Consider the following 19,221-nt stretch of genomic DNA (forward strand, 5'->3'; position numbering starts at 1 on the left):
TCACCAACCTGCTGATACACAGAAGTCCAGACAGTGTTTCTGATGAAAAATAAAATTATAGTAATACTGGTCAAGGGATGAAAGGAAAGCCAGCAAGGCAGAATTTGTGAAATTATGTTCCTATATCAGTCATTAGCCACAAATATAATGCTCACTTCCCCCTTTTCTGGAGGCCAGAGAATATAAAGAGATTTTCCTTGACACATCCTTCTCATCTGGAAAAAAAAAGGGGGGGCGGATTTAGAAGAGCTAAGTGCTCATTGACAGATCATTTTCAATGAGTTACTTCATCTTTAAAATGAGAAAAAAAGTCTAGATTACTAATCTCACAAAGAGTGAGGCTGAAATAAAATTGTCATCCTAATACATATTTGGTGGTAACTATACATCAGATGAACAACTTCATTTAATACCATCAACGGATCTATGATACATGCATTATTATTATCTCCATATATAAATGAGGAAACTGAAGCTAACAGGGAATAAGTAACATGCATAAAGTTAACAGCTTGTAAGTGGCAATACAGATATTAGAATTTTATGAAGTTGCATGAATTGGCTACATGAGGGCCACATTCTGCCTTTAATAAAACAATAAAGCAAATGTTGGCTCCACTTTAATTTTAACATTCTCTGATGAGTTAAAATTAAAACAAGAACACAAGGACATTTATTATTAATTGCACCTTCATTCATTTTTCATTTGGGTAGACATAATCAAAAGCCAAGTGGTGACTTCCTTGTGCACTCATTTTTATACTGTGTTTATAACTCTTTTAATAATGCAAATATTTATTATGGGCATCCCTGGAGAATCAAAGGTGCTCGACGAAGGGATTTCTAAATATCACGGTCCACTGCCGAGTAAAAACACCAGGAGACTTCTACTGTGTAAAGGGTCAGAGCCACAGGGTCTGTCAAAAGGGTCACTGAGCACAAAAACAAGGCAGAAGGTTATCCAGTTTCTAGAATAAAGTAGCAGCAGGCATCATCTTCACCAACAGAGAAAGAGGAAGCTTGAGGAGAAGTTCTCCAGGGTAAGCGAAACTACATCACAGGCCAGAAATGGCACCAAAGACGATTGTTACACAATGGACTTGAATACGATAAAGAATCAGCTTTCCAAGTATTACTTTCCATACAAACAAATTAATTCAATTAGGTTTTAATAAATATTTGGGAGTTTACCATATGTGAAACATCATTCCAGGTCCTGGGGACTTTTAAAAAATGAATAAATTTAGTCTTCCTGCAAAAATCTTAGCCTAGTGGTAGAAGTAGGTGAAGTTCAACTCACTGAAGGACTTGTGTTCTTTGCTAAGGATCTGAGACGTCATCCTTAAAGAAATGTTCATTAAGCCACCGAGAGGCCATTTTCTTAAGAAGAGCATTTAATTCTCTGGTAGCAAATGTAAAATGGAATGGAGTGTGCCAGCTAGATATATGGAACCCCCTTAGGAGATTAGGGCAACCATCTAAGCAAAACCTCATGAGGAGGGGCGCCTGGGTGGCTCAGTCATTAAGCGTCTGCCTTCGGCTCGGGTCATGATCCCAGGGTCCTGGGATCGAGCCCCGCATCGGGCTCCCTGCTCAGCGGGAAGCCTGCTTCTCCCTCTCCCACTCCCCCTGCTTGTGTTCCCTCTCTCGCTGTGTCTCTCTCTGTCAAATAAATAAAATCTTTAAAAAAAATAAAAACCTCATGAGGATAGCATTACAGCAGTAGCCACAGGGATGCAGTAGACATAATGGATCTGAGATATTTTTGAGGTTAAAAACAGCTAGAATTCATGATTGATTGATGTAAGATATAAAATAGGAAGAAACATTTAGACTCACTGAAACTTTTCTATCTCAAGTGTCTGGGAAGAGAATATAGAAAAAAAAATGGAGACAGGAAATAGAGAAGGAATGATAGATTGTCAGTTATCAGGAAAGATGTTGAACTCCATGTTGGACTTGAGTCTGATGTGCTCTGGGGCATCCAAAAAAGATATTCTGCAGATATTTGAATATAACATAGTACCTGTGACTATTTGGATATAGCAAGTTAGGACTTGTTCCAAACATCTATTCTTTTAATATTTTTTTTCTAAGAAATTGCTCTAAGTCATATGAACCTTATTAGCAGAAGACCCACATCCTACCTTTTGAGTTTTCTCTGCTTTTTGAAGCCTCTGAGAAATTTGGGAACTTAGTCCAAAGGAAATTGGTCATAGTTCCACATGCCAAGCAAAGGGCATGGCTGGTTCACTACATTTTGTTTCTCGTGACTCTATGATGTCCCTGGTCCCTCTGGGCCTGAGAGAGAATGTTTTTCCACTGCCAGAAAAAGGCCTCTGAACAAGCCTGCAAGGTAAGAGGATTCTTCTTCCCCAAAGCTAAGCTTGTCAAAGGCTGATGCAAGCTGAGGCTTCCAAATAAAGATCTTCATTGTCAACTTACTTCTCTCCAAGCCCACTTGTGCCAGGGTCACTCATTACCAAAGAAATTATCACATTGGTTTCATAGTGGGTCAAAACTGCCCTTTTCCCAGACCTCTGAGTCCTTGAGCTCTTTCAAGTGATCCAGTCTATGATCTCATGTTCTCCTGATGAATTTCTCTCTTTCCTTGACAATAATTTTGGTTGAGGCTATTCTGGTTAACAGAGAAACAACAGCTCACTATGAAGTACAGAAAAAAGAGGGTAGGCTTTCAATCTCTTACCTCCCAAGGGTCAGTAGGACTGTTTCACAGTTTTGCATACCTGGAGTCACAGAGGGTAATAGCCATGATCAAGCCAGAAAAGTTCCAGATCCAAATGTAATCCATGGGATTACAGCAGGAAGCAGGAAAATACTGTAAATAAGCTTCAATAATTGACAAAGATATTGTTTCAAGAGGTTTTCCCTTTAATAGTAGACTGGACAGAGGAGAGTTCTATACAACTGACTCCTGATTATTTGTTTATTCTTCTGTTATTTCTGCTAATGTACCTGTTGGCTAAGGAAAACTGTGGTCTCCCAATGCATGGGCCTGAACAGAACACCCACCCCTGCTGTTCCTTTGTAGCCCAAGCCCCATAATAATTCAACATATATTGAATATATATATAAAACAACTAGAAGAACAAGGGCTATCATTTCATGAGCAGCTCTAATGTTCCAGGCAAGGTCCTCAGCAGTCCACAGTTGTTGATAAAAGACTTCCAAGAGGCATGTTCATGTTTAAGCAGTAGAAGCTTGCTACATTAAGAAGGGGCACGTCCTTTCTGGAAACTACCTGAATCCTGACAACTAAAGCAGCTCCATTCTATCTTTCGGGAAAACATCTTCATGGTACAGGCAAAAGAGAGCAATTCTACATAGAAAAGAGGAAAATGGGCTTGTGAAATGTAGACTGTGTCTTGGAAGAATATTTCTTAGTGAGAGCTTTGGATTCTCAAACTACAGAGACAGCACTGCCAAAAAAAAAAAAAAAATCTAAAACGAAGGGTTAGTATATGATGCATATTAACATTTGACATTTAAAGACTGATACCTTTTATTTCAGCAAATACTCCATAAATCTCTGAGGCAAATCATCTCCATTTCCTGGGTCTTCTTACCTGGCATTTGTGCTCTTCTGTGAAGACATATTTGCGAGTGTGGACCATCTGAGAGCGCAGGCCTTCCATTCAAAGAATGTCTTCTGTGTGGACTCTAATCTTTCTTCAACAAAGCAACAAATTCCTATTTAAAACTATTTAGCTAAATACTCCAGAGATCCAATATAATTTCCTACAGTTGCTCTCACACTGTCACGACTCTAATTATGACACTGTTGGGAATACTCGCTTTCTTAAAAAATGTAAAATGCACCATAAAAATTTATGAAGCAAATTATTGCAGGTATAACTGCTCAAGGGTGTAGTGGTCTCTTTGTAACTCAGTTTCCTCGACCACTGCCCTTTTACACTTCATTTTATGGTCAATATGATGCCTCATTGAAAAAAGAATATTAAAAATAATTTATTAAGATTAACTTGCTTCTTCAGGAGGCATGATTTTATCTTTCTCATTTTGTAAAAATCCCATTTTAATTTGCTTCCTATGTCATCTCTAGCATGAATTTAAGGATTTAATGGAGTAAGGATGGAAGGCTGATATCGATAAAATGAATAATTTTATATTTGAAGGATTGGCTTGTTTGATTTAGGAGAAAATTTCAATGGTCAATTATGCCCAGACTCTATTTAGTATAAAGTGCTGGCCAAATAATAATTCCCATTCATCACTTACCAGTGTGAATTGGAAAAGGCATCTCTGTGATTACTCTTGATATATTAAAGAATCATATTGGATAGAAATACTGTGGCCCCCTTCCACAGAGGCGAACAGATGCTTTTCCTAACAAAGCTAATTTTAAAAAATATTAATACCTTAAAACACAGCTCTCTGAAGATACCCGACCCTGTCGGCCAGGTATTCAGTTAACCCTACTTATTAATCATGCCACGCCTTATCTATTGTCTGCTACTCTCTGAGGCCAGTTGGTATGCTCAGTCACGCCATGTTTTGTTTGAGGTCCTTTGTGTAACCCAGTGGCTGCATTCAAACATATAGCAAAATTAGAACAGGCTTTAGCGCTTGAAATAAAACTTAGTGAGATTTTATTTCAGGCTTTTTCAAAAATGATTAACAAAGTCATCAGAAAGAAGATTGACAAAAATGATGGTAGAGTACTATGCTCACACAAAGTCATAAGCTTTTTTTTTTTTTTTCTTTTCTTTCTTCTTTTTCTTCTTTTTTTTGGTTTGACATATGCTAAAATCATGTGAATAATTTGAGGCCATTTCTAAAGTGACCTAGAATTAGAGACAGTGAGGGAACCTAATCTAGAGGGATTTAAACAGATGGCCCCTAAATCCCAAGGAGAGCAAATGCTGTTTCTAAGTTGATGCAGAAAATGAATGATAAAACTGGCCTGGAATCAGATAAAGAACATTTCATGTAAAAGCCTTTCCCAACTCTAGAATTCTATGCTTTTGTGTTCATGCAGGTTGAGTGTTATCCCAGGGAAAAATAGTTGAATGAGGAAGGTAAATTAGTTGTGCACATTAGTAGGAATTATTTAATATGCATTTGTGATACAATAAATACACAGGGAGAGACAAACCAAGAGAGACAGAGAAACAGACACACACAGAGAGAGAGAATCTTCCATGTACAAGGCAGTGAGCCCCTGCCTTTGAGGAAGCTTGCAATCTACTGGGAGATGAAACAAGAATATATGAATTATAACACAATGTCTTAAATGCTTTGAGAGGGAATTTTAGGGGGTATTCAGCTTGTGTGAAAAGCACATGAACTGATCCCTGAGCCAGATAGGGTGATCACAGGTGGAGCTTAAGGGAAGCTGATATCTAAGCTAAAACTTAAAGGATGAGTTGGAATTCATTAGAAAGAAAAGGAGGGAAGAGTGTTTCACGCACATGCAAAACTCTCAGAAAACCAAGGAATATCTTTGCTAAGCATGATATGGATGGATCAGGGAGTCAGGGCAAGAAAGGCAAGAGATAAGAGAAGAAAGCATTTGATTATGAAGGGACAAGCAAATCATGTTTAATAGCTTGGACCTTATCCTGAAAGTAACAGTTAGCCATTCAAAGGTTAGGGTAGAGCAGAGCATTATCATATCTGATTTTCCAAAGAATTTTCTTGGAGGGGAAGGCAACTCTTAAAAGACACAAAAATGAGTTTGAAAGCTGATAAAGTCATATAGGCAAGAAATTGATGGTGGTCTAGAAGAATCATGTCAGTTTGGCTAGGCAAAAAGGATTTGAAAATATATAGGAAAGAGGATGGACAGAACTCAGTGATGTGCATGGTAAGGTGTTAAGGATGAAGTCCACGTTTCCTGACCACACAAATGGAAAATGACCAGACCATCCACAGAGATAGGCATGGCTGGAGGAAGAGCTCCTTTCTGGGACAATGGATGTGCTCAGTAATTGACATGTTTTGTTTGAGGTCATTTGTGCACCCCAGGAGCTACATATCCAGGGGGCAGCTAGAAGTACACATAGGAAACTCAATACAGAGATCTGTGCAAGAAATGATGATTCAGAAATGACCAACCTGGAAACAGTAATTAAAAGGAAGTCAATAGTCAAGAACACCCAGAGAAAGTCTGCCAATGAAACTGACAGGCTAAGTGCAGATTGTAGAAAAACAGCATGAAGCAGCCAGTTTGTTATTCGGAAGACTCACTTATTAAAAAAAAACAAAAAAATGATGTTCCTTACAGAAGAGATTCTCTACAGATCAAATTCAAAAATGAATATTTTAGTTCAATTTGTGTATTGGTCTAATGAGTGATAGTTTGCCTTGAAATGTCTTTTTTTGAGGGGAGGAGGAGGTTAAAAATAATGCAGAATGCTGGGCTCTAATTTGACTCCTGGATTTAATGCATGTGACAACTTGTAGAAGTTAAATAGCCTTCGGGGGCTTAATTTCCTCCTCTATAAAAGAGAAAAGTAACCGCTAACTCAGAAAATGGCTGTAAAGGTTAAGTTTTGTTGCATTTGGCAAAGTTGGAATCACTTCACTTAGTACCCAGCACATAATAGAAGTTCAATAAATGTTAGTTGGCATTCTTTTCATTAGTGTATCCAGATGGGCCAAATGAATTAGCAAGACATTTATGCTGGGCAGAACAACAAAAACCTTTATCTAATTATTTTAGATATATAAATAAAAATAAGTTTGAAAGTGACATGCAAACTCATTTGTTGAATCAGTTTCCCCATATTTGAAGAGTATTCGCTTTTTACGGTAGCTCTGAGAGAAAAATTGTCTATTTATATTCAGGGTCAACTTGGTTTCATGAGCCGTAATAGAGTCTATGTTTGCAATGCATTGAGTTAGCCACTGGGTGAGGCAAACACTTCAAGATACCATGGTCTGGTTATTTAAATTGCACAGATATAGCTCAACTAAAAATAATGAAATAAAATTGCATTCTGGATTATATAATTCAATTTGGCATTTTATGTTTTGATTGTTTTGGTATAGGTTTGAGATTGGTATTAACAACAAATGAATATATCTGCTATTCAATTTAAAATGCTGAAAAATGAAAATCTGTTATTTTGTGTGGTTCAGCTTACGCACAGAAAATTCAGAGATAGTAATTACAAGGTTTTTAAAATTAAAAATAGGGCGCCTGGGTGACTCAGTTGGTTAAGCGACTGCCTTCAGCTCAGGTCATGATCCTGGAGTCCCTGGATGGAGGTCCGCATCGGGCTCCCTGCTCGGCAGGGAGTCTGCTTCTCCCTCTGACCCTCCCCCCTCTCATGTGCTCTCTCTCATTCTCTCTCTCTCAAATAAATAAAATCTTTTAAAAAATAAATAAATAAATAAATAAATAAATAAATAAATAAATAAATAAAATAAAAGTAAGAATAAATCCAGTTAAAGGTTCACTGCTTCTCAGTGATCCAAGACCTGGATTTGAGGAAGTCATTTCCACCAAGGACACCAGATTAGTGATTCTCAAATCTTTCTGCTAATAGAGCAATTGGAAACAATGATGCTTTGCAGAACACCACAAATAATAAAATGTTAAACTTAAAAGTAATTAAATACATTTTCCTATTTAATCTGATACCCTCTCATATTAGTGGGAGATAATACACAATTGGTTAAGGTCAGAAGCTCTGGAATCAGACTGCATTTTATAAACAGGGATACTGAGACACAGATAAGATAAGCTCCATGCCCCAATTCATACCACTATGAGGTGGCAAAGCCAAAAGTCAAGCCCAGGTAATGTTAATAGCAAGCAACTCTATCCAAAAGTCTTCTTAAGACTTAATGAGTCATGGAAAGTGTTCAGTGCAATAGCTGGCTATTCATATTTATTGACCCTTTACTAACATAGACAAGACATGTACAATATTTTTTTTAAATAAGAAAGGAGGGAAAGGTACAAATGAGGAAATTCCATTTAATATATAATTGTCATCCTGAAATTTTGGAAAAGTTCTCTTTTGTTTAATGACAAAATAGTATTACTGTTGTATTTGCATGTGGTTCCCAGCATAGGGAATTACATGCGGTTTGATTGAAAGAGTGAATCCTAAAGGGAAGTTGCCTGGAATCTAAACATAGCACTGACTACTGACAGCTGTGTTACACTGACAAATTACATAACCTCTCTGGGCTCCAGTCACAAAATGGGGATAATTAAAATACTAATCTGGAGATGATTAATTGAGTTGGTCTGTGAATGACTGTACGATAGTGCCTGGAATTAGTAGGAACTCAAGTGATACCATTTATTGCCATCAGCACTCTTTCCAGAAGAGTCCTCACACAGTACAGAGCCATTGTAAATTCAGAGATAAGGAACCCACTGTTGATACCGACACATAATACACATACATGGACGTGTAAATCAGGAAACTGCTTCTCCACCTGAATCATTCACACAATTTAAAAGTCAGGCTACTTTTCTGTTTTTTTTAAATTAGGATATAAAGGAATATGCTAATGACCTCTATTTTTGTGTGTGTGCAGACTATAATAATAGAGAAAGAAAATCCTAAAAGGTGCAAATGTTATTATAAAGAAAAATTATTATAAAGAAAATGTAACTGCAAGTACATTCTAACCTGACAAGGCCCCCCCCACACACACACACCCCTGTGCCTTTTGCACTCCCTTTCAAGATCTCTTTTCTCCCAATTTTTCACGTGTCCGCTTTTCCCTCACCCTTCAAGTCTTGCTTGAACACTACCTTCTCAGAGAGAGCATCCCTGATCCCTGTTTAGAAAAAGCCTCCCGTTTTCATTCACAGTTAAGCCTCCATTCTGTTTATTTTCTCTATGATGGCCAACAACAATAGGTAATTATTTTGTTTGCTTGTTTTGTCTTGTTTTTATCTTCCCGACTAAAACAAAACTCAATTAGGAGTGGGATTTCTCTAAATTGGGTCACTGCGCATTCATTAGTTGCCTAATCCAGTATTTGGTACATGTTGGCACCTAACAAATATTTGTTGACCAAATTAATAAAGGGAATAGTATATTTATATTCCACTCATATTTGATGCTTTATCTGCAGAAAGAGCCAGTAATTTGGCCCTGAATTCCTAATACCAGCTTTGGACATTTCTGCTGAGCCTTCGGGTGCTTGTCTGGCTTGCAAGGAGCTCAGGCGTGAGGTGGGCGGGGTCTAAGAGAAGGGACAGAGGAGGCCCCTGGGGTGAGAGAGGTAGTGTGGACACACCAGGGAGTTCAAACACATACTGGAATCATTAGAGTCACTGTTAGCTCTGCCTGATCCTAGGATAAGCTCTTACACATTCCCTCTGTCTCAGCTTTCTCTATGTGACAGCCAGAGAGGTCTTCCTGAAACAGAGGTCTTCCCAAGTCTGCCTGCCAAGGGCTCTGCAAGGGCTCCACCAGGCTTTTTTTTTTTTTTTTTTTTTTAAGATTTTATTTATTTATTTGACAGAGACAGAGACAGCGAGAGCAGGAACACAAGCAGGGGGAGTGGGAGAGGGAGAAGCAGGCCTCCCACCGAGCAGGGAGCCCGATGTGGGACTCGATCCCAGGACCCTGGGATCATGACCTGAGCCGAAGGCAGTCGCTTAACCAACTGAGCTACCCAGGCGCCCCTCCACCAGGCTTTCTGGATGAAGCACAAGCCTTGTGGCAGAAACATCAGGAAGGACCTTCTTCATCGGGCTGCACAATTCTCTAGTCTTTTCCTTCACAGCTTCACCAGGGACTCAGAACCAGAACGATCAATGCATTAGGTGGAGCATTTGCAATTCCGAGAACTTCCCACCCTCTCCCATTTAGCCACGACTTTGCACAAACCATTCTGCCTAGAATATTCAACCTCATCTTTCAGAAGAAGCACGTTGGGTTCAGGATGGAATACTGCAAACAGACATTTATTTGTGTGTAGGTGTGGTTTGCAGATAGACTTCCCCTTTCTCATAGCCATCCTTTGGGTATCTATCCATGGGATGAAACATACACATGGACACAAAGACCCTTGCTAAAAATGAGCATGAGGCCTCTGAAGAAGAGGAGTCCAAACATTCATATTCAGGAATAGAAATACTGTCCTGCCTACAATATAATCTGCACTACTTTCCTGGTTATCAACTAAGATAACATCTTACATTAGGATGTAGGGTGTTATCACTTCCTTGTTTTCAGTATTATGCTTTCCAGTTAAGTCCCGAGGCCTCTTGGTGGCCTCTCCACTACACAGTCACCTATCCCTCGATGGCCACCAACTTGTCCAAATACACCAAACACGTCAGGAGCTTCCAAATGAGGATTGTTGTTACTGTCATCATTGTTTTTTTTGTTTCTCAAATGAGTTCAACGTCTGGGAGAGGACATTCTTCTGTAGTTTCTGAAGATGCAAAAAAGCCACAGGAAGGACTCTTCTATGCGTTTGCATTTCAATATTCAGTGACTGAGGAACCAGATATAAATCACTGTATTGTACATGAACCAGGAAAACTGGAGAGGGAGGAGTATGAGAGAAGTCACAAATATACAGAAACATGTGTCATGGTGTAAGTGTGCTTGCATGTGTGTACTTGTGTGTGTGTTTATTTCTAAATCATATATGTGAGTTGTTGTAACGTAAAAAACAGAAATTTCATATACAGACATATATATACACATATATATACGTATAGAGTTATATGCTCTTAAGTTATAGATAGTTGATTCTAGTTATTTGTAGGAGTTATGTTTTATAAAGTTTATAAAGTTTCCATAAACACTGAATTAGCAAATACTGGACCATTGCTGCTTGGGTAAACACAAGGTTAGGTTCTTGTGAGCCTCCTGTCACATTTTCATCAACTGATTAATACATAACCTTGGGGATTTTTTTGTTGTTTTTTTTTTAAAGATTTTATTTATTTACTTGACAGAGAGAGACACAGCCAGAGAAGGAACACAAGCAGGGGGAGTGGGAGAGGGAGAAGCAGGCCTCCCACTGAGCAGGGAGCCAGATGTGGGGCTCGATCCCAGGACCCTGGGATCATGACCTGAGCCGAAGGCAGACACTCAACGACTGAGCCACCCAGGCACCCCTCATTACCTTGTTTGATGTGTGTTTCTGTTTAAAGATACCTTATTTAATATATATTGCTGATTTTTAAAAAGATTTTATTGATTTATTTGAGAGAGAAAGAGACAGCACAAGCTGGGGGGTAGGCGGCAAAGGCAGAGGGAGAAGCAGACTCCCTGCTGAGCGGGGAGCCTGAAGACTGGGACTCAATCCCAGGACCCCAGGATCATGACCTGAGCTGAAGGCAGACACTTAACCGACTGAGCCACCGGGGCACCCCCTATATTGTTGATTTATTAACACTGAACACACTATTTTCTCTGTCAGGCACAGCCCAGCCTTCTTGCCCTTAGGCAACACTAGATAGGACTTCAACACTAAGCTTGGGGGGCCATGTTAAACAGTCAAATCATCACAAAAGGCACAAAAATGCAAACAATGTAACACTAAATAGATCACTGAAAGGACCTGTTTACAGTATTAGAGCTGAAACAAGAAAGCAAAGCGTGTGGGCTGGCTCAGCCTCCACTGGGAATGTGCACACTGGGCAATTCAAATTGTTTTGCTGCTTAAAGTATGTGCATGTCCACAAATGGCCATAGAAGCACCTCAAGTATTGATTTTGGGGTAACAAATATATTTCAGGGAGTAGGGGAACTGACAAATATGAAATCTGTGAGGGAGGATTGGTTGTGTGTGTGTGTGTGCATGCGGATAGATAATCTTCCACGTGAATGACATCTGTAGGGTCAATGTTCATCTTGTATCTTACTTGATGAACACATGAGAGAACCTAGGAAGTATAATTAAAATAAAAGAACAGAAACCTTCATATCTTTCCCAGATAATCTATTTCATCATGGTCCTTGAAATGACTAGAGGCTTATTTTTAGAGAGATTAGGTTTCTATTATTTCTCCTTCTTTTAAAATGTGTAACTTTGTTTCTTTTTTTAAGATTTTATTTATTTATTTTAGAGAGAGAAAGAGAGACAGAGAGTGCACGTGAGGGAGCGTGAGCAGGAGGAAGGTCAAAGGGAGAGAGAGAACCTTGGCAGACTCCCAACTGAGTCCATAGCCCCACGCAGGGTTCCACCTCACGACACCGAGTATCATGACCTAAGCTGAAATCAAGAATCTGATGCTTAACCGACTGAGCCACCCAGGTGCCCCTATTTCTTCTTTAATGATAAAGATATATATATAATCATTGTAAAATGTGGAAAAACTCAAAAAATATAAAGTGCAAATTACCGGTCTTCCTATGATGAGATAAAGATCATTAAAAATGTGATGCATTTCTTCTCGGTGTTTTTTTCATGCAATGCAATTACAGGCATGTAAACATCTTTTAAAATAAAATTGGAATTATACCATTTTTTATCCTTATATTGTTTCTTACTAATGCTATATCAACATCCCCCTCATCACTGTATTTCATCTTATAGAATCTTCCTGATCTCTCTTTCTGGAAGGACATAGACATCTGAGATTGCTAAATGCACTCTAGGAGTCAGCAATCTGCTGCCCTAGCTGAATAAATCCATATGATGGCCTCTACTGGGGAGACTTAGAAGAAAAAATATAAAGACTGCACTGCTTGACTTTTTTCTTTAATTTCTGTATTCCTTGAGTGATCCTCACTTAGCTTAAAAAAAAAAAAAGAATCATTTCCAAAGGTGCAAGAAAGCTTACACTAAAATAGATTGCCTATATCATAATTGACCTTTGCATAAATGCATGCATTTCATAGCAATTCGGCTCAATCAAATTTCCTAGGCAGACATACTTACACAATTTAAACACCAGAATTAAAGTTTTAAAATGCATATTTTAGTAACTCTCCAAAAGCCAAAAAGCTCAATCTCCATGTTCAGTCTCTCAAGACATTATTGTTTTCCAGTACAATGAGAGTCAATGATGGACTTTTCTGTCTTTGTGAATTACAAAAGGTATTCTGGGCCGGAAGAAAGGAGCAATTCCCATTCCTTTGTTCTCTTAGCTGTTGCTTGATTATCTTAAAACAGGCAATTACTAACCAAACTTAATCAACTACAAAAATATATAACACTATCATGGCAAAATTCTCAGATAGGCTCAACTGATACTTAAAATCTCCAATTTTTCTTGGTTAATATTTAATTCTTTACCCTAACAAGAAGAAACTACAGTGTTCCAAAAAACAAAGAAAACTGAGATAATTATGAACAATTAAGTGAATTGAATCCATTCTTAAAAATGTCATTAACACATACATAATTTGTTTATTCTGTGAAAAGAATTAATTAATCCACAAGGAAGTGTTATAGAGGGAAAAATTCATATTGTCATACACTGACATAGTCTGGATTCTTTGAATGCCTTTTAAATTGCCATGTAGTCATGAGGTAAATGTTGAGATTAAGCTAATTTTAGGCTGTTAATCCCAAAATATATCAAAAATTTAATTATTAAAAGTTATTTACATATTGAAATGAACTAAATTAACATGGGAGTCATTTTTATTAAATATAAATTAAAAGAACTTACTTCTGGTTCCCCCCTAAAAGTGAAAAGTAATATTGTTATTGTATTTAAAATCTTTTTGCAAATGGCATTGCCCCAGGTTTTAGCCCAACATAACTGGGTTCAAACCCAGACTGGAAAATCCCAATTCAGCAAGCCAGAAAGGGTACTGATTTCCTTTACTTCTAGAAGCCTTCTTGTTTCTCTTAAAACACTCTTTTGCCATCCTTGGCTCTCTCAAAAGGTTTTTTACCCACTCAGTGCAAGCATTTGCTCGTCGTCTGGGATATCCCAGTAAAAAGGATGGTTGAGATCCAATGTCTTCCAAACAACAAATCAGAGGGACACTCCCATGGATTCTAAGTCATGGTGCCACTATGAGTGCTGTCTTCACTCTTACAGGAAGAGGCAGTAAAGTATATGCTTTTACTCCCACTAATCATAATATTTAACATTTATTGGGTTCTCTTTTTTAAGATTTTATTTATTTATTTGAGAGAGAGCATGAGCACGAATAGGGGGAGGGGCAGTGGGAGAAGAAGAAGCAGACTCCCCGCTGAGCAGGGAACCTGATGCGGGGCTCGATCCCATGACTCCAGGATCATGACCTGAGGTGAAGGCAGATGCTTCACCGACTGAGCCACCCAGGCGCCCCATTTATTGGGTTCTTATCAAGTCTGGGGATTCTCCTAAGCAGTTTACACATATTATCTCATTCCACACTCACAAAATCTATACAAGATAATTATTAGTACTGTGCCTCTTTGGGAAGTAAATTAAAACCTCTAAACCTTCGGGGCACCAGGGTGGTTCAGTCAGTTACGTGCCTGTCATTTTTGGTTTTTTTTTAAGATTTTATTTATTTATTTATTTGAGAGAGAGAGAGAGAGTACAAGTGGGGGGAGGCAGAGGGATAAGCAGACTCCATGCTGAGCACAGAACCCAACGTGGGGCTCAATCCCACAACCCTGAGATCATTACCCAAGGGAAAACCAAGAGTCGGACACTCAACCGCCTGAACCACCCAGGCACCCCAACTCCTGACTCTTGATTTCGGTTCCTTGCTGGGCTCCTCACTGGGCATGGAGCTTACCTGGGATTCTCTCTCTCCCTCTCCCTCTGCCTCTCCCCTGCTCACGGACGCACTCTCTCTCTCTGTCCCAAAAAAACCCACAAAACACAACAACAAAAACCTGTAAACCTTCATTTGCCCCTATACAAAAAGGGAGCTAATTAGTAAGTAAGGTGATTAGGTGGTATAAAGTGAGAGACACACAGTTCAAATCCAAGCCGATAGGTCCTATTCCCAAGCTTGAAGTGAAACTGCCTTGGTCTTTAACACTTTCAACTGATCGATTTGGGGCAAATAAGTAACCTGCCAGTTTTCCCATCTGTACAACAGAAATGTTAGTCACTTTACGAGGATATTGACAGGATTAAATGTCATAGAGTGTGTGGATCCCACATCAGTTCATGGGGCAATCCATGGAGCTCCACACATGTTAATTGCCTTACACAAAGACTTAGGCTATTAGCATCATGATTACAGTTAGCAAAATAGCTAGGACATATGGCCTAACAAGTATGTGCAATGAAAACATAACCAATATTTGAATCAACACCACTTTTGGCACGCCAGGTCTTATGTTCAACATGCTGGCCAACTATGAGAGTGCTGAGGGGACTAGAAATGGTTGTTGGTCAGAGCATTATGCTGACAGTCAAAGCATCAGTTGCGCCAGATGAAGTCAAACGGGCTTGGGAGACTCAAAGGCTGTTTCAGTTAGGGAAAGAGGCCAGAGCTCTGTCTTCACTCAACTCCCCTGAAACAAAGAACAGGCAAAGTTTTAAGTTCTGGGGTGAGGGGAAGAAGCCAGGCCATCAGTGTTTGCTAATTGGCTTTACCTAAAAGAAAACATTCTTGGGGCCCCTGGGTGGCTCAATCGGTTAAGCAACTTACTTCTAATTTTGGCACAGGTCATGGTCTCATGGGTCCTGGGATCGAGCCCCACATTGGGCTCTGGGCTCAGCGGAAGTGTGCTTGGGATTCTCTCTCTTTCCTTCTGCCTCTCTGCCCCTCCCTCCTCTCTCTCATTCTCTCTCAAATAAATAAATCTGAAAGAAAGAAAGAAAGAAAGAAAGAAAGAAAGAAAGAAAGAAAGAAAGAAAGAAAGAAAGAAAGAAAGAAAGAAAGAAAGGAGGGAGGGAGGGAGGGAGGGAGGGAGGGAGGGAGGGAGGGAGGAAGGAAGGAAGGAAAGAAGGAAGGAAAGAAGGAAAGAAGGAAGAAAGAAGGAAAAAGAACTTGGAGCAAGGCCTCCACTGATAGGAGACTCCTACCCTCCCACAGAACCTGGGAGATAGGATCTCTTTATCCCTTGATGTTTTCCTTTTCAAGGGATGCTCCTAGGTCCTTGAGAAAGACATTCCTGGGTTGTAAAACTGGCAAGAGGCTTTTTTTTTAATTACATATATCTCAAAGAGGCAGGGAAAGAATTTGCAATTACAAGTTTTCTAAAGTAATGCTCTCAAACAAAGAAAGGTCAGAGCCTAGAATTAGGAAGAAACCATTTTAAACTTTAGTCAAACTGAGGGGACATTCAGGCCTTCTTGGTCAGGGTGACACCAGTGGAGGCAGGATGAGTGACAGGAAGCAGCTCCACCTTCCGCCCATATCCTCACTTTCATGGGCATCCCGTGCTATAAGCCATCTGCTCTACTCTTGTTTCCATAACAGGTACTTCTAACAAACAAGCGGAGAGCATCTAACAAGTCATTTCAGATGAGGAGAAAATAAACAATATGAGGAACTAGATTTAGCTACAGTCACGGAGGTCTTTAAATCAGCTAATTACACAGCAAACTGGCATCAAATCTGGGTTTAAAATTTGCACTTTGGTGCTTGTTATACAATACCACAATGAAATCCATACAAATATTCCAAAAAAGGAATCAACGTAAACGTAAATGAATGGAGTATGTATTAAATATACAATGGAGATAGTTAACCAAAATTATTTTTATGTTTTTCTAAACAAATCTATACTATAGGCCTTTCTCATTAGCATATTGATTTAAGGTAGTGTTGGTTTGGTATGTAAGCTCCCTCTTACTACAGTTCGGTTAAGGAAGAGTCTCCTAACTTTCTGAATCGTGTTGACTAGAAGTCTCCTGTGGAGTCAGTCTTGTCAGTTGGTTTATTAGTTAATTAAGTGTCATTTTATACCTCCTATTCTAAATTCCAGGCACCCAAAAGAGCTCACTCTAAGATTCTCCTCTCTATCAGGTACCTGCATAATTAGTCTCATTTTAGAATACCTATTATTCAGTGCACAATAGAACAGACAATTAATTTGGACCACATGCAATTATGCTGAAAGGTCAGGTGCTACCCATAATAAAACTCTGTTCAAAAATGTGTTTGGGGAGAGCATTAATATGGTTATCCAGAGACTTTAAGGGGCAGAAAATCTCCAAATGCAATTAAGTGGGCTGTAAAGTAATCACTTGCAATTTTTCATTTTTAAAGCAGGAGACTTTTTGAATGTTGTGCAAAATGAATACTTCTAAGACCAATCAAATTTGGGAGATTTACATCAAGAGGTGACAAATTCATACCCTAAAGCAGAAAGCACATTATTTGGGCCTGCAACTTCCTGTGTGAGTCTCAAGTTATAAAGAGATTTCACGGAGCAGTTGTTTCAAACCCCTCAAATACAGTTAATAATGAAAGTGCTGGCTTTATCCATCTTGGGTAATTTGAACTACATAGCCATAAAAATTACAGTTAGAAGTGTGGATGTGTGGATTATAAAGTATCCCCAGTACCCAAATGTCCATGAATTTATAATTCTGTGTTCTTCAACAATATTATGTTTGCCTGTTAAATGCAAATTTTTGAAGTAGATTTCACTCTAGAGGAAGTTCCAAAGATACCTCTGTCACTGTTAAAGGTAGATGTATACTTTACAGCCTAAGCAGGTTTATAAAATGCTCCTTGTTTCCTCCACATGGAGAAGATTTTGCTGATAAAAGAAAAAAAAATCGGGGAGGGACAAAAAGGCAGAAAATTACAGTAAGAATTGAAAACAAAACACTTTTCTCTGTACTAACACGATAACAGCATATATCGAGATACAGACAGCATTGTGGTTTAAGAATAAATACGAAGAAATATTTACAAAATGAGTGATGGAGGTATCATTTAGTTATTTATTTCCTAGCAACATAAAGACAGTACATCTGGAATTTTTTATAGATTTAAGCTTCCTTCAAGAATTATGCATGCCTTAAGTATCTATTATGTCATGGCGTAGTGACAGTGTGAGAGAAAAGCATGATTAAGGCACAGTCATTAAGTCAATGATTCTCCTTTAGAATGGAAATCCTGAGAGTGCATTGGCACACCAGATGAATGCTTGCATCCCGAAATTAGAAAGATCTCAGTTTCAACCTTGGTCCAACTTTTTTACTAGCTATGTGACTTTGGGTGAGTTCCTCAAGCTCCATCTGCTTCAAATTTCACATCTGTGAAGTGATCATTTAAAAAATAGTAACTACCAAGTTCTCTGAATCACTAGTGGCAGGGTAATTAGCTCAAACTTGCTTAAGCAAAAGGAGTATCTGTGTGCTCATATAGCCAAAATGCAGAGAGGTGAGAGAAGAATTGTCCTTGAGAAGAACTAGAACGTAGGATTCAAAATCCTGTGACTTCTGGCATTCAGAAGCCCATCTCTTTATTCATAATTAGTACATTCTCAGCAGGACAATGACCTCTGTTTCTCAACCCCAGGGATGTTTGTAGAGTTCCTATTCAACCAAATCAAATGGAAGATTCTATCTTTAAAATACAAAATTAGATATATATTTATATCTATATATTTATTTAGAAAAAAAAAAAAGGTCAATGCAAATAACCTGAAAATTACCCTTCTTTAGGTTCTTGGTAAATTCATCTCTTGCTAAATCATAAACTCCTTAGGAACAGAGAACTTTGCATCTTTAACCCATGTAACCCATATTCTATTTACTATGTACAGCCTAAATAAATGTCCTGAAGTGTGTGTGTGTGTGCGTGTGTGTGTGTGTGTGTGTGAAGAATCCTGGCCATACTGATCCCTGTATGAAAACTTCTCAGTCTTTCTACTTCACAGATTACAAAGTCCGGTCTCTTCAGCCCAGAATTCAAGGTCCTTTGCAATCTGCCCTAAAGTTTACCTTCTCATTCCTATATGCTCTTCAGTCACTGCTCACATCCACTGAATCTAATTAACGGACATACTCAAGCATGCTCACACTTCTCCATCTCTGAGCTTATTTTGAGTATTTCCCTCTCCTTGATGTGATTTTTCCCATTTCTGCACTTCAGAAGTCCTCCCTATCCTTTGGGGCCCAGCTCAGATATAATCTCCACCATGGAGTGTTCTCTGGAGATCTGCCTATTCATAAGTTATTTGAACAAGCTTAGTTAGTACCTACAATCTCCCAAGGATTTGAGTTAAAATGATGAGTAAGATACACTTCTTCCCTTGAGAAGCCCACAGGGAAGCTAATGGGACCGATGTTTCTATTACAATGTGATGGGATCATATGGAACCATGTATAGAGTACAAGGGAGCCAACCCAATCCAGACTGGCGAAAGCAAATCTTG

This window comes from Mirounga leonina, unplaced genomic scaffold (genome assembly GCF_011800145.1).
Source record: "Mirounga leonina isolate KUSES-001 unplaced genomic scaffold, KU_Mleo_1.0 Mir_180, whole genome shotgun sequence".
Taxonomy (NCBI): Eukaryota; Metazoa; Chordata; class Mammalia; order Carnivora; family Phocidae; genus Mirounga; species Mirounga leonina.